Consider the following 20,879-nt stretch of genomic DNA (forward strand, 5'->3'; position numbering starts at 1 on the left):
ATCTGAGAAGAGATGGACTGATAAAAGACAGTGAGTAGACATCCATCCATTATAGTACTGTCACCGATCCTATGTGTTTCCAGATGAGAGCAGATGAAGGAAAGGAGACAAAATGACCACTGTAGACTATTGATATGTGCCCCCTAACGATTCGTATAAACCCTGAATGGCTGACAGGGGGCGCTGTATTGAAGCCACCGCGCAGCCATCTTGGCACTCCTCAATTGCAAAAGTATATTTTGGAAGCTACAGAAACGCATTTATTAATGTCTATATTCGTTTCTGACACGATTATTCTATTACAGGCATCTTAATGTATACTTTAAAATTATATTATGCGAGCTAAACATAAAAAATCAAAATAAAAGATCTACAAAGTATATATTTTTGCGAGTACCAATGTTACTGTCCCCACTACAACAAAAATACTTAAATACATGTCACTTTGTCCTAGAAATATGTAATTGAAATACTGTAGAATTCCATTAATTCCTATGGAGGTCTCCTGCTAGGGAGTGCCAATATGGCCAACTGGTGGCTTCAAAGCCTCTCATAGCATCAGCAATACAGGGTTTATAAATGCAACCCCCCCCCCCCCTTACATGGTGATTCATTCATTGTCAAAGCCCCTATGACAATGACACTCAATCAAGATTAGAAAGGCATGATACATTTTGACACAAGAGAAGGGTATCATGTTATGCTTACATTTGATATATTCAATTAGTGCCAGTGCAGATGAGGTTGATCTAAAACCACATCTAAAACTCGGCCAAAACCCAATGAGAACGCAAGTTGTTTACCACTATGTTTCTAAAGATTATGATCTAGCGAGCCAATTCTCTATCTCACTTGGGTGAAATGATTTAATGATCAGCTGTTCAGTCTTGTTGTGCTCCAGCTAGGTTGCGGTGTTTGAGAGTGGCCTCAATTGAACCCACTCACGATCGAGAGTGTAATAATGTCAACCGTAACCTGCAAGATGGTATTGGGAGATTAAGGTGCTACATCAAGATCTCTTGTGGGAGCGAGTACAGTCATATCCGGGAGTATTAGTACCAAGGGAAATCTATTCAGGATTGTGGAATAAGCAACGGTGCGCTCACGACACGCCTGATATTAAAACTATGGATGAAGATGAGAAGTGAAGTCGTATTCTGTGCCTTGACTCTTCTGGAGTGAGAGATTGTGAAATGTTGATCTCCAGATGCTCAATCTGTCTCAGTTTCTTCTGGAGCTTTCTCACCCCCCCCCCCCCCCATCTGAAACCCCTATTCTACAAGCACCAACAACTGTTCCAAATTATTCTGTGTACAATGTTTCACTAGGTTTGTGGGTCATGCAACATGTATTTTTTAAGTGTTTCTACTGTGTTTCACTAGTTTGCTGTCCTTTCTCTGTACAGTCAATTGTTTCGCTGATGGCAACAACGGTAGATAGCAGAGGTGTGGACTCGAGTCACATGACTTGGACTCGAGTCAGACTCGAGTCACAAATATGATGACTTGCAACTCGACTTTAACACCAATGACTCATGACTTGACTTGGGCTTGAGCCTTATTACTCGACCTGACTTGATACCCTCCCCAAGCCCAAATGTTAAAAATGATGCTATTTAAAAAAGTGTGCAGCGCATCAACTCTTCATTTAACGGATTACAGTTTGAATCGGGCAGCAGCCAATCAAATTGGGCGTGGCAGTGCAGAGGAACGTCGGCGGGTGAATTCAGATGGAGCCCTTGGAAAGATGATACCCCAAATTATTATTTTCGGATATAAAGATGACACTGTATCAACAAAAAAACGGATTGCAACTTGCAAAACATGTGAGAAGAAAATTACAGACGGAGGTGCAACAATTTAAAACTTTGTTCGACATTTGAAGCTGCACAAAGAACGGTAAGTCGTGGCTAATATAGCCAACAGCTATCCATCACACGAGGTTGTGTGTTTATGAGTGTGTGTAACTTGTTTCATGATTTCTTTTTGCTGTTTTGTGATGTCTGGAGCCTGTATTGTTATGTGCGCTCCTCACTGCTTGCCTAGATTAGACTTGCAGATTGACTCGCCACCACACTGTTTGGAGCTGGAAAAGATCAAATGAGCACATTTGTGGCATAGTGCCTCCTAAAATGGTTGTGTACTCTTCCTAACCTGCTGATTACGGCGAGTGCTTGAACCTCTGATTGTGTTTATGCTTCACACAAATCCCACCATCCCCCTCTCTGCTGTCCTCCGCAGTTTTGAGCTTTCTCCATTGATAATGAATGAAGAACGGCGGCTTATTTCATCTGAGGCACCGCATTCAGACACAGGTTTCCAGATAGAAATGCAATACATAGCTCTGTACTCGATTCTCTATTCTACACGGCAAAGGCTGTTGTAGGTGATTTATTTCTATGCAACCACCCCACACGACCCGACCCAGCCTAGCACGCCTCTCCCGCTGTCACACAGAGAGAGAGAGAGAGAGAGGGGGGGGGGTCTTTCTCATGGCTACCCATGTATTTCCATGGAAATATAACGTTTATTTGGAAAGTAATAAATATATAGATATTTTAAAAAGCATTCATGATTTGTGTAAATGTAATATACTAACTATTACTCTTGTTAAAAATATGAAATGGTATTACATTTGGTGAAGAGCACATTATGACTTGTTTTGGACTCGAAACTCAAATTTTAGGACTTGAGACTTGACTTGATACTTGACGGTCTTGACTTGAGACTTAACTCGGACTTGCCTGTCTTGAGTGCTAAGACTTGAGACTTACTTGTGACTTGTAAAACAATGACATGGTCCCACCTCTGGTAGATAGCCTGTTTGAGGGGATACATTTGAGCAAGGATCTGCGCAGATACGCTAATCTTCACCACATAATTAGTAGTTGTTTTACCCAAGATGGTTTCTGTAGATCAGTGATTCTGCGCAGTATGACTGCAATGTAGTAGATCTCAAACAAGCACAGGCGCTTTATTAACTTCTTCTCTGGTCTTCCGGACGGTTACAGACATTGCTCTGGTTTACAGTGACACCAGGTGGAGAGGAACTTAATTTACTAAATCCAAATACCAAGGCAGCGTTTCATTCAAATAAATGTGCTCCCTCATTTCTACCCTCGTTCACTTCTCCCCTCCAGTGACTGATTTGATAAGATTTCATTTCTGTGCCAATGTGTGCCATTTGTTCTAGCCTAACAGTGTTTGGTGTTATAACTTAATAATTACTTATATTCAGTGTATGAGAATGGGACTTGGTCTACAATAATTCAGTTTGTGAGATAAAACATTTAAATAGCCATTTAATTCAATAACAACTAAGTGCTCAATCATAAGGCCAATATGCACCATTTGTTATAATTAGTTGTTATAACTTTATAGTAAACATGATTTCCTCAGCATACACATCACGGACAAACTGAAATGGTCCACCCACACAGACAGCATGGCGAAGAAGGCGCAACAGCGCCTCTTCAACCTCAGGAGGCGGAAGAAATTTGGCTTGTCACCAAAAACACTCATAAACTTTTACAGATGCACAATTGAGAGCATCCTGTCGGGCTGTATCACAGTCTGGTACGGCAACTGCACCACCCTCAACCGCAAGGCTCTCCAGAGGGCAGTGAGGTCTGCACAACGCATCACTGGGGGCAAACTTCCTGCCCTCCAGGACACCTACACCACCCGATGTCACAGGAAGGCCAAAAAGATCATCAATGACAACAACCACCCGAGCCACTGCCTGTTCACCCCGCTATCATCCAGAAAGCGAGGTCAGTACAGGTGCATCAAAGCTGGGATCGAGAGACTGTAAAACATCTTATATCTCAAGGCCATCAGACTGTTAAACAGCCATCACTAACACTGAGTGGCTGCATCCAAACATACTTACTCAAATCTCTAGCCACTTTAATAATTAAAAATTGGATGTAATAAATGTATCACTTGTCACTTTAAACAATGCCACTTTATATAATGTTTACATACCCTACATTACTCATCTCATATGTATATACTGTACTCTATACCATCTACTGCATCTTGCCTATGCCGTTTGGCCATCCCTCATCCATATATTTATATATACATATTCTTATTCATTCCTTTACACTTGTGTGTAAAAGGTAGTTGTTGTGAAATTGTTAGATTACTTGTTAGATATTACTGCACGGTTGGAACCAGAAGCGCATGCATTTCGCTACACTCACACTAACATCTGCTAACCATGTGTATGTGACCAATAAAATTTGATTTGATTTATATGTCGAGTCTGTGTACATAAAAGTCTACAACCCCCTTGGATTTCTTCACATTTTTATTGTGTTACAAAGTGGGATTAAAATAGATTTAGACTAATTGTCCTTTTTTGGCAACTATCTACATGAAATACTCTATAATATCCAAGTGGAAGAAAAATGTGATATATTTTTTAAGATGAATGAAAAATAAAACACTACTATATCTTGATTAGATACGTATTCATCCCCTGAATCAATACATGTTAGAATCACCTTTGGCAGCGATTACAGCTGTGAGTCTTCTTGGGTAAGTCTCATAAGAGCTTTGCACACCTGTGTTGTGCCATATATGCCCATTGTTCTTTTCTCAATTCTTCTTGCTTTGTCAAGGTGTTGGGTATCATAGCTAGACAGCAATTTTCAAGTCTTGCCAAGCAGATTTAAGTCAAAACTGTAACTTTGGCCACTCAGGAACATCCACTGTCTTCTTGGTAAGCAACTCCAGTGTAGATTTGGCTTTGTGTAGTAGGTTATTGTCCTGTTGAAAGGTGAATTCCTTTCCCAGTCTTGTGTAAAGCAGACTGAAGCAGGTTTTTCTCTAGGAGTTTGCCTGTGTTTAGCTCCATCACATTTATTTTCATACTGAAAAACTCTCCAGTCAATGTCAAGCATACACATACCATGATGCAGTCACCACCATCCTTGAAAGTAAGGAGGCAGTTACTGAGTGATGTGTTGTGTTGGATTTGCCTTAAACATAAGGCTTTGCATTTAGGCCAACATTTTTATTCCTTTGCAGTGTATTTTTTTTGCACTATTACTTCAGTGTCTTGTTCCGTACATATTCATGTTTTGGAATATTTTGGTCTGTATATTTGTATTATTCTTTTCACTCTGTCAATTAGGTTAATACAATGCTGTTGATCCATCCTCATTTCTTTTAAAATCACTAATGGCCTCATAGCGACATCCCTAAGCAGTTTATTTCCTGTCCTGCAGCTCAGTTCAGAAGGAAGACTGCATCTTTGATGTGTCTAAGTAGTTTAATGCATCATCCACAGCATAATTATTAACTGGACAATGCTTAAGATATATTTAATGTCTGATTTGTTATTGTTACACATCTACCAATCACTGCTCTTCTTTATGAGGCTTCGAAAAGCCCCCTGGTCTTTTTAGTTGAATATGTGCTTGAAATTCAATACTTGACTGAGGGACCTTACAGATGTTGTATGTATGGGGGACAGAGGAAGGGCTAGTTATTCAAAAATCATGTCAAGCCCTATTATTCCACACAGAGTGAGTCCATGTAACTTATTAATATGTGATTTGTTACATTTTTAATTTCTTTTTTTTCTCCCCAATTTCGTCATATCCAATTACGATCTTGTCTCATCGCTGCAACTCCCCAATGGGTTCGGGAGAGGCGAAGGTCAAGTCACGCGTCCTCCTAAACATGACCCGCCAAACCACGCTCCTTAACACCCGCCTGCTTAACCCAGAAGAATGTGTCGTGGAAACACTGTTCAACTGAAGACCGAAGTCAGCCTGTAGGCGCACGGCCCGGTACAAGGAGTCGCAAGAGTGCGATGAGCCAAGTAAAGCCCCCACCCAGCCAAACCCTCCCCTAACCCGGACAACGCTAGGCCAATTGTGTGCCACCCTATGGGATTCCCGGTCACGGCCGGTTGTGACATATTGTATGTGTGAAAGCATTTTTGAAACCAGGTGGAGGTATTGCTGTTCATTCGACATCTTGTCTCTTCTATGTCCTGCTGTGCGTTTTCCAGCACTATCAACGTTTTGTCAATTTTTCAAGGCTAATGCCTAGCCTATCCCTAGCCCACAATATGTCATAGGCATAGTCTGCACATGGCTCCATCTATCAGACAGAGATAGAAAATATCAAGAAGAGTCTAGATACACAACTTTATTTCTGTATCTGTATGATTATTACAAGATCATTTGGGTTAAGAATTTCATGGTGTTCAATCATGGAAACGGGTCAGCTAGGGTCTACAGTACCGGTAAATATAGTAGGCCTAGTCATTAAAGCTATTGTTATGTTGTTGCCCCCGTTCTTGCAAAAGTTCTGCAGAGTCTTGTGGAAGGAGAGCATAGCAAGTGCTACAGCAGAGTTTGAAGTAAGGCAGGTGCAACCATCAGCCCCAACTGCAGCAAAAACGGAAGTGTCAAGGTGCTTGCCCCCGATGCCTACAGAGAAGATAGAGGGAAGAGAGAGAGAGAGAGAAGGAACTGAATTTCTACACTCTTATAAAAGGGGCTATCTAGAATCATAAAGGGTTCTTCTGCTGTCCCTGTATGAGAACCCTTTTTGGCTCCGTGTAGAACCGATGTAGAACCAATGTAGAACCCAACTTACCCAACAAACCATGGTATAACCTTATAATAACCCTTTGGTGATAAGACCCTACCTGGAACCAAACAGGGTTCTCTGGGACAGCCAAAGAACCCTTTATGGGTCGTTCTTGAACTGCAGTGGCATTCACATCCACAAAAAAAACACTTCAAAATGACAAATAGTTACACATTATACATGTTTTCTGTTTAAAAGACTGTTTATCAGTCATAAAAAATACTGCAAGTGCTTAATAATGCAAATCGTTATGTTTATGCATTGTTTAAGGTGAATGCACCAATTTGTAAGTCGCTCTGGATAAGAGCGTCTGCTAAATGACTTAAATGTAAAATTGTAAATGTTTAAAGTACAGTTATAGTGACATATTTTGGGGTATTTAAAGCTATCAATATGTGTATTATTTTTTATTTCTAGAAAGAAAACAAAAGCCTTACATACAGTTGAAGTCAGAAGTTTACATACACTTAGGTTGGAGTCATTAAAACCCGTTTTTCAACCACTCCACAAATTTCTTGTTAACAAACTATAGTTTTGGCAAGTTGGTTAGGACATCTACTTTGTGAATGACACAAGTAATTTTTCCAACAATTGTTCACAGACAGATTATTTCACTTATAATTCAGTGTATCATAATTCCAGTGGGTCAGAAGTTTACATACACTAAGTAGACTGTGCCTTTAAACAGCTTGAAAAATTGCAGAAAATTATGTCATGGCTTTAGAAGCTTCTGATAGGCTAATTTACATCATTTGAGTCAATTGGAGGTGCACCTGTGGATGTATTTCAAGGCCTACCTTCAAACTCAGTGCCTCATTGCTTGACATCATGGGAAAATCAGAAGAAATCAGCCAAGACCTCAGAAAACAAATTGTAGACCACAGGTCTGGTTAATCCTTGGGATTAATTTCCAAACGCCTGAAGGTACCACGTTCATCTGTACAAACAATAGTATGCAAGTATAAACACCATGGGACCACGCAGCCGTCATCAAGAAGGAGACGCGTTCTGTCTCCTAGAGATGAACGTACTTTGGTGCAAAAAGTGCAAGTCAATCCCAGAACAACAGCAAAGGTGCTGGAGGAAACAGGTACAAAAGTATCTATCTCCACAGTAAAACAAGTCCTATATTGACATACCTGAAAGGCTGCTCAGCAAGGAAGAAGTCATTGCTCCAAAACCGCAATAAAAAAGACTACGGTTTGAAACTGCACATGGGGACATAGATCGTACTTTTTGGAGAAATGTCCTCTGGTCTGATGAAACAAAAAAAGAATTGTTTGGCCATAATGGCCATCGTTATGTTTGGAGGAAAAAAGGGGGAGGCTTGCAAGCCAAAGAACACCATCCCAACCGTGAAGCACGGTTGTGGCAGCATCATGTTGTGGGGGTGCTTTGCTGCAGAATGGACTGGTGCACTTCACAAAATAGATGGCATCATGAGGGAGGAAAATTATGTGGATATATTGAAGCAACATCTCAAGACATCAGTCAGGAAGTTAAAGCTTGGTCGCAAATAGTTCTTCCAAATGAACAACGACCCCAAGCATACTTCCAAAGTTGTGGCAAAATGGCTTAAGGACAACAAAGTCAAGGTATTGGAGTGGCCATCACAAAGTCCTGACCTCAATCCCATAGAAAATTTGTGAAAAAGCGTGTGCGAGCAATGAGGCCTACAAACCTGACTCATTTACACCAGCTCTGTCAGGAGGAATGGGCCAAAATTCACCCAACTTATTGTGGGAAGCTTGTGGAAGGCTACCTGAAATGTTTGACCCAAGTAAAACAATTTAAAGGCAATGCTACAAAATACTAATTGAGTGTATGTAAACTTCTGACCCACTGGGAATGTGATGAAAGAAATAAAAGCTGAAATAAATAATTCTCTCTACTATTATTCTGACATTTCACATTCTTAAAATAAAGTGGTGATCCTAACTGACCTAAGACAGGGAATTTTTACTAGGATTAAATGTCAGGAATTGTGAAAAAACTGAGTTAAATGTATTTGGCTGAGGTGTATGTAAACTTCCCGCCTTCAACTGTATATTGTACTTATCAATAAAAACAAGACAGGCTATTAAAATTACTATTATTTTTTACAAATTTAATACGTGTCCCTAAGTTTTATCCCCATTGGTGTAACCACCTTGAAAATCACTCATTACAAAGATTTACAAGTACCTTGCATTGACCTCCAGTGGAAAAGTTTTGCACTGGAGGGATCTATATTAAATACAATTATTAGCTAATCACACCCTTTTAGCAACTCGTAAATTTGAGGATTCCATTGATAATTTGGTGTGTCTAAATAGTGTAATTGGTGTTACAAATGTTAAATGAAGGGAAATTACACTGTGAGCTAAATTATGAATCATAAACACTTTGGTCAATTATTTTTAAAGGTTTAATGACCTTAGATTCGAATGTCCTCAATTACCAAAATGTTGTCATTGGAGTTACCATCACTGGTGTAATCTACTTCTGCTGGTGGCACGATGTTATCATAATAGTAAAACATTATTAAAAGTCATTAAGCTACCATATTAGTTAATTTACAATGGGAAGATATAACCAATACATTTTATTAAAAAGAATAGAGAAAAATTAAGTTCATTTTTTTCTCCATAATGCCACACCCAAATACCGCCGCAATTCAAGAACAACCCTTGTGGTAGGTAGGCCTATAGACACTTTCTTAGTTTACAATTCCCCTCTCTATCTTCAATTCACTGATTAGCTCAATCAATTTGTAAAAATATGAGAATACCTTGTTTGGGGAGTTGGTTGCATTCACCTGAAAGACGAAGGACATAGGACCATTTTAGACATTTCACAACACTTTAGGCTGTTACCTAAATGTTAACACAATACCTGGAAACTAATCACCACAGGTTGGTGCTATTGATGATATGTATACAATTGCTGAACTCTACAATTAATGTTTAATCTCTACTTAATACTTTACTAATACTGATATGTTGGTTCTTACCTTGTCCTTTGGGTGTTCATGATTCCCCTCTGTGGCCTCTGTGAACACAGAAAACACCAGAAAGATGAAGACAGCACAGACCAGAGCTTTGTTCATGTTGAATAGGGTTGAGTCTCTGAACAGCAAAAGTGTATCTGTGTCTATTTCAGCTAGAAGAAGATGGGTGTGAAAGGGGTGTGTGCACTATGACTGCATGTGCACAAGAACAGATATTTGTTTTACAGTCATGAGCAGTGTAAATTAACTTTAATAGGGCCTACAAACTATTTGGCACGAATGAAACAGATGGTTATTTTTCCATATATGCCGATAGCCTATTTATTGCACCGTGTTGCATTGTATTGTAGGTTATTGTATTGTTATGTTTTGTATAGCATGCCTAGTATGTGTTCTGATCTAGGGCTAGGTGTGTGACAACTTTTGAAATAAAAAGTAGACTGGTGTTTGGATACATCGTTCAATCTATGTCAAGGTTTGTCGATGGATGATTACAATGTCATGCTTTGAATTACAACGTATCCCTTTGGCGTGTTCTTCACAGTGGGAACGAGGGTGCATTGAATTCTGGAACCAGCAACGAGCCACTGAAATGTCACGATCCACGTTACCAATCGCAATGAACTCCAAACAATCATTTAGTAATAATATTCCAACCTACGGAATCTAGAGCCATTCACTTGTAAGTCATTTATAAATTCATAGCATGGCAAATAAAAGTTACTTTCGTTTATTAAGTCTAATAACTGAACCAAGTGTAGACTTTCAGGACATTTATTTAGCGTTTTTAGCTGCTATGTGCTTGCATGTAAACCGTGTCAATGTCAGCCAGGTGCTCATAAATATTGTATTTTTTACGTTCATTGTTGAATCACAAAATGACCTCTGTAAACTAGTCTGCTAGCCATTTGTGCATCCTATCGGCCCCAGGTGTTTTATGAATGTGAGGAGATGAGCTCACCACTTTCAATGTTGGGGAAAAACCGACGGGTTCCTCTTCCTGTTCGAGAGAAAACAAAGTGGATCTTTTCCAAGACAAAAAGTATAGCAATTAGATGGATGTACATGTTTATTTGCGTTACTGATGATTGCTAATTTTGATCAAATAAGAGATGAGTGCCTTTCAAGGAGAATCCATTTGCAGGTATGGAATTAAGGTATTTAAAAGCATATTCTTTTCTAGAGCAGATGGTCAGGGGGGCAGAACATATTGCAAATCATTTGTAGACTGCAAATTGACCACAAGAAGATATACTGTTTTACTAATCATAATAATTTCAAACCTTGCTTACATTTGTATACGATCACATATCTCTCTATGGTGCGTGGGAATACTTTGGAATAGATTTCCAAAATGAAAATCACTTGGAGCTGATTTGCTGGTGTTTTTAGTCGTTTATGACCAACAACAAAAATAAAAAAACATTTTAGTATTATTTATTGCTCATAAAACTTGGATGGCCAAATAAAATGACCCACGGGCCGAATTCGTCCAGCGGGCCGCCAGTTGGGGAATCCTGCTATAGTCTAACTATGAGATATCCAATGATTTGAAACCTATTGTCACGGTTATCGTCGGGGATAGAGGACCAAAACGCAGCAGGAATGTGGATGCTCATCTTGTTAATTTATTTTAAATCAAGAGAACACCAAAATAACAAAATGAAGAACTCACGAACAACAAAACAGTCTTGTCGTGCACACTCAGCAAAACAAGAAACAATCTCCCACCAACACTAACCCAAACAATTACCCATATATAGGACTCTCAATCAGAGGCAACGAGAAAGCACCTGCCTCCAATTGAGAGTCCAACCCCCATTAACCTACACATAGAAACACACCAACCCCGAAAGAACATAGAAGTACAAAACATAGAACATAAACCAAAACCCGGAAATAATTAATCAAACGCCCTACTAAATAAACCACCACCCCGAACCACATAAAACAAATACCCTCTGCCACATCCTGACCAAACTACAATAACAAATAACCCTTATACTGGTCAGGACGTGACACCTATGCTGCCTCTGAATATAGTTCTTTAAAAACCTGGGGTCATTCTGGTTGTTTTTTTTTCTTTTCTTATTTTTTCTTTAGAATATGAAGCTACTCTGCTGAATGATGTATCTACTTACAATCACCCTACGCCTCAGACTCAAGCCACTGATATTGCCTGTCCTTCCAAATCAAAGGCCAAACAAAGGAAAAGCAACTCCTTTTGTATGTTCCTTTGATGTCCTTGCAACTTGCCCTGTGCTGAAATATTCACAACCACAACCAACGTCACATCCGTCATGTTCAAAATAAGTGCCGTGAGCACATACAACTTCGATAACACTGGAAATCTCATGCATGGTTGTTAGATTAGTATGTTGTGTGCATGGACCACAAAATAAATTGTCTCATTTTCTTAATACAGCACTGTGGTCACAAATGTGAGTTTCTGATAATGTACAGGAACATTGAAACAAGAGTGTTCTCAGAATCAGCAACAATGTATGCATCACTGTACCGTAAGACGCTTTGGAGAAGAAAAAAACATCTGCCGAGTGTCATACAGTAGCCTTTATTATAGAGGTATTACGCTGCCTGATCTAGTGAATTCTGACTGAACCCTCCAGGTGCACCCCTTAGTGATTTTGAGCTGATACCCTCCATGATACAGAGGCTGACCCTGCTGGAGACCAAGGTGAAGACCCAAGCCCTGGACGTTGACCACAAGGGGAGCCAAGTACGACACACCTTCAGACATAGAAATGACATTGTACATTACATTTGAGTCATTTAGCACACACTTATCCAGAGCGACTTCTGGTGCAATCGATGGGAGAACCGGTAACAACTCTGCATCTAGCTTCTGTGAACACCTCCAGCAAGACAAGGGTTTTGGTTAGATCTGAAATCGACCTCAACCACATCGACCTCTGTGATCCTCCGCAACACCCAATCAAAAGCATGCATTTTAAAGGAAAGCTCAACCACAGAATGCTGATGAAGTTGTACATACAGGATGCCTGTCATACAAGTGTTAAGTCTACACATATTCCTGCTACAGTATGTGTGAGCAGTAGCTAAATGGTGCCGGTAAATGTTTTCTACACAAAATCTGCAAATGTGTGGATGTTGCATCGGTATTCTGTAGTTGACCTTTGTTCCTTATAGTTTGCTTGACAAGAGATTCCTTATTTAAACTATAGTTTGTATAAGAGACTTCTCATATTTTGAATGACAAGATATTTATTATAGTTTGTATGATGAGGTAATAAGAGACCTCCTCAAACAGCTACATATTTTCCAAATTTGTGCTGTCGAGTTGAAAACAGACAGTGTTTGGGAGTAGTTCCACTATGTCATTGAAATAGTCATTTACCTACATTTTGCAGTAGCTTGGTGGTAGTTTACCGAAATTCAAATCTTCGTAGTCTTTTCAGTAGTTAGCTACACTGCAACATGGCAAAAAAGTAATTAACTACTGCAACTACCCATTAAATGTTTCGCCAAAAGAATATACGGTATACAGTGCATTCAGAAAGTATTCAGACCTCTTGACTATTTACACATTTTGTTACATTACAGCCTTATTCTAAAATTGATTAAATTGTTTTTTTTCCTCATCTACACACAATACCCCATAATGACAAAGTAAAAACAGGTTTTTCGAAATGTTTGTAGAAAATACTTATTTACATAAGTATTCAGACCTTTTGCTATGAGACTCGAAGTTGAGCTCAGGTGCATCCTGTTTCCATTGATCATCCTTGAGATGTTTCTACAACTTGATTGGTGTCCACCTGTGGTAAATTCAATTGATTGGACATGATTTGGAAAGGCACACACCTGTCTAAATAAGGTCCCATAGTTGACAGTGCATGTCAGAGCAAAAACCAAGCCATGAGGTCGAAGGAATTGTCCGTAGAGCTCCGAGACAGGATTGTGTCGAGGCACAGATCTGGGGAAGAGTACCAAAAAAATGTCTGCAGCACTGAAGGTCCCCAAGAACACAGTGGCCTCCATTATTCTTAAATGGAAGAAGTTTGGAACCACGAAGACTCTTCCTAGTGCTGGCCGCCCGGCCAAACGTTGGAGAAGGGCATTGGTCAGGGAGGTGCCAAGAACCCGATAATCACTCTTGAACTCTTTGGCCTGAAAGTCAAGCATCACGTATGGAGGAAACCTGGCACCATCCCTACGGTGAAGCATGGTGGTGGCAGCATCATACTGTGGGGATGTTTTCAGTGGCAGGGACTGGGAGACTAGTCAGGATCGAGGGAATGATGAACGGAGCAGAGAGATCCTTGATGAAAACCTGCTCCAGAGCGCTCAGGACCTCAGACTTGGGCGAGGGTTCAGCTTCCAACAGGACAACAACCCTAAGCACACAGCCAAGACAATGCAGGAGGGGCTTTGGGACAAGTCTCTGAATATCCTTGAGTGGCCCAGCCAGACTTAAACCCAATCGAACGTCTCTGGAGAGACCTAAAAATATCTGTGCAGCGATGCTCCACATCCAACCTGACAGAGGTTCAGAGGATCTGCAGAGAAGAATGGGAGAAACTCCCCAAATACAGGTGTGCCAAGCTTGTAGCGTCATACGCAAAAATACTTGAGGCTGTAATCGATGCCAATGGTGCTTCAACAAAGTACTGAGTAAACGGTCTGAATACTTACGTAAATGTGATATTTCAGTAAAAAAAATGTTTTATACATTTTCTACAATTTCTAAAAACCTGTTTTTGCTTTGTAATTATGGGGTTTTGTGTGTGGATTGATGAGGGGAAAAAAAGCAATTTCATCTATTTTAGATTAAGGCTGTAACGTAACAAAATGGGGAAAAAGTTATTTCAGCCTATCGTATATCTCATACAGTTCTGGAACCACAGAGCTCCAGTCACAACACACGTAGGTCTAGTATTCATGTATTTATAGAAATACAGCCCCATGTAGGCCTATACAGTGTTCTCATCGCCATGGTGATACAACGGAGCAATGTTTTTGTTACAATGTTGTTTTTGGTCCTCAGCTAACAGTTTGGTACGTTGCACAGACATGGATGGACCTCACTGTATTGAAAGCCATGGAAGCACTAACCTGTGTCTGTGTGATTCACATTATATCTTACGAAGTCAGTGCTTGTCCAATTTAGACTTGAACTTTTCTACATACAGTATAACAAAGAAGTTGAGTTGTGGTGGTTGACTCATCTTTACGTCTGTTCTAAATAGTTTAGTTCACTTCTTTAAAACCTGTTGGGGCTAGGGGGCAGTATTTGCGTACCCAATTTAATCTGGTTACTACTCCTGCCCAGTAACTAGAATATGCATACAATTAGTAGATTTGGATAGAAAACACTCTGAAGTTTCTAAAACTGTTTGAATGGTGTCTGTGAGTATAACTCATATGGCAGGCAAAAACCTGAGAAGATTCCATGCAGGAAGTGGAAATCTGATTTGTGGAATCACCTTCAACACTTTTCCATTGAAACACACCGTGAGTTAGGATTCATTTAGCACTTCCTAAAGCTTCCACTAGATGTCAACAGTCTTTACAAAGTTGTTTGAGTCTTCTCCGGTAAAAACTGACCGAACGAGAGGCCTGGAAAGTTGGTCATAGGAGGAGGGCCATTACTACTATGACACGGGCGCCCATGGGTACCCTCTCGTTCCGAAACGTTTAGTAAGACAATGCAATCGTCCGCCTTGAATATTATTGAAGCTCTGATTGAAAAAGGCCCTAAAGATTTATGTTATACAACGTTTGACATGTTTGAACGAACGTAAATATTATTTTTTTGCACATTCGTGACGACAAGTCCCGCGCGCCTCGTACATTTTGAGTAGCCTTCGGAACGCGCTAACAAGAAGGAGCTATTGGGACATAAATTATTAACTTTTTAGAACAAAACTACATTTGTTGTGGACCTGGGATTCCTGGAAGTGCCTTCTGATGAAGATAATCAAAGGTAAGTGAATATTTACAATAGTATATTTGATTTTAGATGACTCCAAGATGGCACTAACCTGTATCGCCTAGCCTATTTTTCTGAGCATAGCACCTCGTTTATTGCAAAGTGTGATTTCCCAGTAAAGTTATTTTTAAATCTGGCAATGCGGTTGCATTCACGAGATGTTAATCTATAATTCTTTGAATGACAATATTATATTTGACCAATGTTTTCGAATAGTAATTTTGTAAATTGTAGCGCTGATTCACCGGAAGCATTTGAGGGAAAATATTTTCTGAACGTCATGCGCCGATGTAAAATGCTGTTTTTATATATAAATATGAACTTTATCGAACAAAAAATGCATGTATTGTGTAACATGATGTCCTAGGAGTGTCAGCTGATGAAGATTGTCAAAGGTTAGTGCTGCATTTAGCTGTGTTTTGGGTATTTGTGATGCATGCTAGTTGCTTTGAAAATGGCAGTGTGATTATTTTTGGCAGGGTACTCTCCTAACATGATCTAATGTTTTGCTTTTGCTGTAAAGCCTTTTTGAAATCGGACAACGTGGTTCGATTCAGGAGAGGTGTATCTATAAAATGGTGTAAAATAGTCATATGTTTGAGAAATTGAAGTTATAGCATTTATGAGGTATTTGTATTTCGCGCGACGCGATTCCACTGGCTGTTGACCAGGTTCCCAGACAGGTTAACCGATGTCACTGAAAAGTAGTTTTTTTTTTAAACTCACACTGAGTTTTTTTAACCACTCAGTGGTTTCTGAATGACTACCGCATGGTCTGGGTGGGGTGTGGAGAGGAGCTCGACACAACAGGAAGTAAAGGAAGCTGAGCAGACCCAGATCTCTGAGGGAGGGGTGTGGCAGCCAGGTAAAGAAACCAGGGTGGTATTAAGTGCTGAACCTTATGTTGCAGATAGAAATTTAACCAGGAAAAGCCCATTGAGACCCAGAGTCTCTTTTTCAAGGGAGACCTGGCCAAGAAGGCAGCAACAATTAATACATTACATAATTAAATCTTACAACAATACAGCACAACATGATCCAGCCTAAAAAAAGCATTTACACTCCTCTGTAACAGTCTTCCGTCAATATTTGAAATTTGTTCAGTGGAACTAACATATCTAGATGAAGCAAGGATTGTAGATTAATCCATGCGTCTGGTGCACAAGAAGAGAAGGCAGTCTTTCCTAATACTGTGAATTTCCTGGGGACTTTAAGTAGCAACCACCTAGCAGACCGGGTATGGTAACTGCTGGTGGTGAAGGAGACCAGACTACAGAGGTAAAGAGTTTACCCAAAAGGGCTTTGTAGATGAACACATACAAATGTATCTTTCTGCGCATATAAAGTGAGGTCCAACCTACCATTTGGTACAATGTGCAATGGTGGGTGAGTGACTTGGCATTTGTAATAAAGCGCAAGGATGCATGATAAACAGAGTCCAGTCTCTGTAATACGGAGGAGATTGCATGCATATACAACAAGTCACCATAATCAATTACAGAGAGAAAAGTGGGCTGAACAAGCTTCTTTCTAGCCATAAGCGGGAAGCAAGCCTTATTACAAAAATAAAAACCCAATTTCAATATAAGCTTTGTCACAAGATTATCCACATTAACTTTAAAGGACAACTTGTCATCCAACCAAATACCTAGGTATTTGTAGGACGACACTTTTTCGATGGATAAGCCACCAGATGTGACAATGCTAACATTCTCTGGCAGAGTTCTAGCTCTGAACATTCAAGACCAGTTTGAGACCATAAAGGGAAGCCTGCAGTGACTGGAAAGCAGTTAATAGAGCTGCTAAGATTTCCTATTCTGACAGACAATCATATTCTTTCTACATGATACATTTCTATCTGAACATGCTGTAACAGTACACCCTCCTTAACAGGCAGCCCCAGTACTCAGTAACCCTCTAATCCTCACCATAGGCCTGACTTTCAATTTACACGTCAAGTGAAATCTAATCGAATCCCATCTTCAAACTGTCATTTCCAACAGTGCAAAGCAACTGCCAAACAACACCGAAGAGTGGTTTCTTTCACGACTTTTATGTTTTTTCAATGCAGCAGTAAAGTTTCGCAGAGCTGTGCTCATGTGATGCCCGGATGGTTTTCAAACAGAACATCTTTAATTATGCATTCACTTATTATGGTGGCCTGTGTTTTGCAGAGACCTCTGTGGCCAGGAGCAACATCCTGGTGAACTTTAGGGGATACTCTCTACACTCTAACTGGCTAGTCAGTACATAGTCTCAGCACCCAGAACCAAATCAGCTACTGTTAAGGCTATTACGAGAGTACAACATACCAAGACCAGGCACTGAAACAGACTAGATATTAGAACCAGGTACGGCTTTAGATACATTTTCACTAAAGATTCTTTGATTTCAATGTTTCCATATATTGACTCTGTCAGATTGTAGCAGACAGAATAACTAAGTACAGAAAGCTCTGTTTGTATTTCAGTCCGATGTGTCTGACACCCTGCCGCTCATGACTTTACAGCAGTGCGTGCAAGACCTGATGGACGGATACTTCCCTTCTGAGCTACAGGACAGGTTTGCAGATCGGGTGCCCTGTTAGGTGTGTGTGTCTGCTTTGTGTGCATGCGTGAATTTAAAATGTGCTTACTGTAGGAAAACGGACTACAAGGACAATGTATTTCCTGTTTGTTTTGTGGTGAGTAGTGGCACGTCGTCTTTTGGCGTACACAGGTTCACGACAGGCGAGAGGAGGCGTTCCAAGAGAGGTGACCGTGGGCGGAGCTCCCTGGGAAGGGTGTTGTTGGATGCACAGAGGGGGAGAAATCAACAGACAGCCTAGAACACGCGTACTGTGCCGTCTCCCAAATACACGGTTGGTCCCCTCTGTATCGCTTCAATTTGTTCCCAAAAACATGTGCTACACTTTACACTCTAATTGAACCAACTGCAGGGGTGGAATCTCAATTGTATTTTTTTGGATTCCTCGAGTCCTCTCTCCTCGTCTCCTCCTGAACATGCATGAGATGGGAAGAAACCTTGGATCTTCTTTGAGGAGGCGAGGAGAGAGGACGCAAGGAATCAATGAAATAATAGAATTTCATACTTGAAGTTTGTTCAACTATATGCATGTCACTTGAGATTCACCCCAAGCCTATTTTGCTCTGACTTGAACATTGAGTTACCCACAGGCAGAACACTGACAATGGACCAATTGCTGAACAGGCTGCCCAGGGTGTTGGTGAAGGCTGGTAGAGTGATTGACATCAGGGACTCCGTGAAAGCCAGTCTGCTGGTGAGACAGATCTGTTGCATGTTTCTGCTTATACCTGTAGATGATGAACGCGAGTATACTATATGTTAGTACATGCCTGTGTCTTGTGTTTAGGGCTCTTCTGATGCTCCAAACAGCCATGCTGTGACCCTCATAGACACACCAGTGCTACAGGCCTTGAAAGAGAGGTATGGAGGTGTCTAGAACTATGCACAATACTTTCACTTCCACCACTAGGGGGCCTTGTGGGACCTTGTGACAGAGGAGACCCTGGAAGAGGGACACACATTTGCTAATGTGAGTTATGAACCTGTTGTCTCCTACTCTAACTCAGGTTGGAGTTGCATGAGACTGATCCCCCCCCCCCATCACAGCACAGTTGAAAATATACAGTACCAGTCAAAAGTTTGGACACCTACAGTGGAAGTCGGAAGTTTACATACACCTTAGCCAAATACATTTAAACTCAGTTTTTCACAATTCCTGACATTTCATCTTAGTAAAAATCCCCTGTTTTAGTTCAGTTAGGATCACCACTTTATTTTAAGAATGTGAAATGTCAGAATAATAGTAGAGAGAATGACTTATTTCAGCTTTTATTTCTTTCATCACATTCCCAGTGGGTCAGAAGTTTACATACACTCAATTAGTGTTTGGTAGCATTGCCTTTAAATTGTTTAACTTGGGTCAAACGTTTCGAGTAGCCTTCCACAAGTTTCCCACAATAAGTTGGGTGAATTTTGGCCCATTCCTCCTGACAGAGCTGGTGTAACTGAGTCAGGTTTGTAGACCTCCTTGCTCGCACACGCTTTTTCAGTTCTTCCCACACATTTTCTATGGGATTGAGGTCAGGGCTTTGTGATGGCCACTCCTATACCTTGACTTTGTTGTCCTTAAGCCATTTTGCTTAACTTGGAAGTATGCTTGGGGTCATTTTCCATTTGGAAGACCCATTTGCGACCAAGCTTTAACTTCCTGTCTGATGTCTTGAGATGTTGCTTCAATATATCCACATAATTGTCCTTCCTCATAATGCCATCTATTTTGTGAAGTGCACCCCCACAACATGATGCTGCCACCCCTGTGCTTCACGGTTGGGATGGTGTACTTCGGCTAGCAAGCCTCCCCCTTTTTCCTCTGAACATAACGATGGTTATTATGGCCAAACAGTTCTATTTTTGTTTCATCAATCCAGAGGACATTTCCCCAAAAAGTACGATCTTTGTCCCCATGTGCAGTTGCAAACCGTAGTCTGGCTTTTTTTAATGGCAGTTTTGAAGCAGTGGCTTCTTCCTTGCTGAGCGGCCTTTCAGGTTATGTCGATATAGGACTCGTTTTACTCTGGATATAGATACTTTTGTACTTGTTTCTTCCAGCATCTTCACAAGGTCCTTTGCTGTTGTTCTGGGATTGATTTGCACACGCACCAAAGTACGTTCATCTCTAGGAGACAGAATGCGTCTCCTTCCTGAGCGGTATGACGGCTGCGTGGTCCCACGGTGTTTATACTTGCGTACTATTGTTTGCACAGATGAACGTGGTACCTTCAGGCGTTTGGAAATTGCTCCCAAGGATGAACCAGACTTGTGGAGGTCTACAATTCTTTTTCTGAGGCCTTGGCTGATTTCTTTTGATTTTCCCATGATGTCAAGCAAAGAGGCACTGAGTTTGAAGGTAGGCCTTGAAATACATCCACAGGTTGACTCAAATGATGTCAATTAGCCTATCAGAAGCTTCTAAAGCCATGACATCATTTTCTGGAGTTTTCCAAGCTGTTTAAAGGCACAGTCAACTTAGTGTATGTAAACTTCTGACCCACTGGAATTGTGATACAGTGAATTATAAGTGAAATAATCTGTCTGTAAACACTTATTGGAAAAATTACTTGTGCCATGCACAAAGTAGATGTCCTAACTGACTTGCCAAAACTATAGTTTGTTAACAAGAAATGTATGGAGTGGTTGAAAAACGAGTTTTAAATGACTCCAACCTAAGTGTATGTAAACTTCTGACTTCAACTGTATGTGTGTGTGTATGTATATTTAT

General features: G+C 40.5%; 1 long non-coding RNA gene across 1 annotated transcript; it reads right to left on the reverse strand.

The window, feature by feature from the left end:
- Positions 1–6,149: 6,149 nt before the first annotated feature.
- Positions 6,150–9,806, reverse strand: LOC115177288 (uncharacterized). Its single transcript, XR_003872381.1, has 3 exons — positions 9,607–9,806; positions 9,385–9,411; positions 6,150–6,451 (listed from the first exon to the last, which is right to left on the reverse strand). It is a non-coding gene; the product is annotated as an uncharacterized LOC115177288 (long non-coding RNA).
- Between the last annotated feature and the right edge of the window lie 11,073 nt (positions 9,807–20,879).

Source organism: Salmo trutta, chromosome 37 (genome assembly GCF_901001165.1).
Source record: "Salmo trutta chromosome 37, fSalTru1.1, whole genome shotgun sequence".
NCBI classification, from domain to species: Eukaryota; Metazoa; Chordata; class Actinopteri; order Salmoniformes; family Salmonidae; genus Salmo; species Salmo trutta.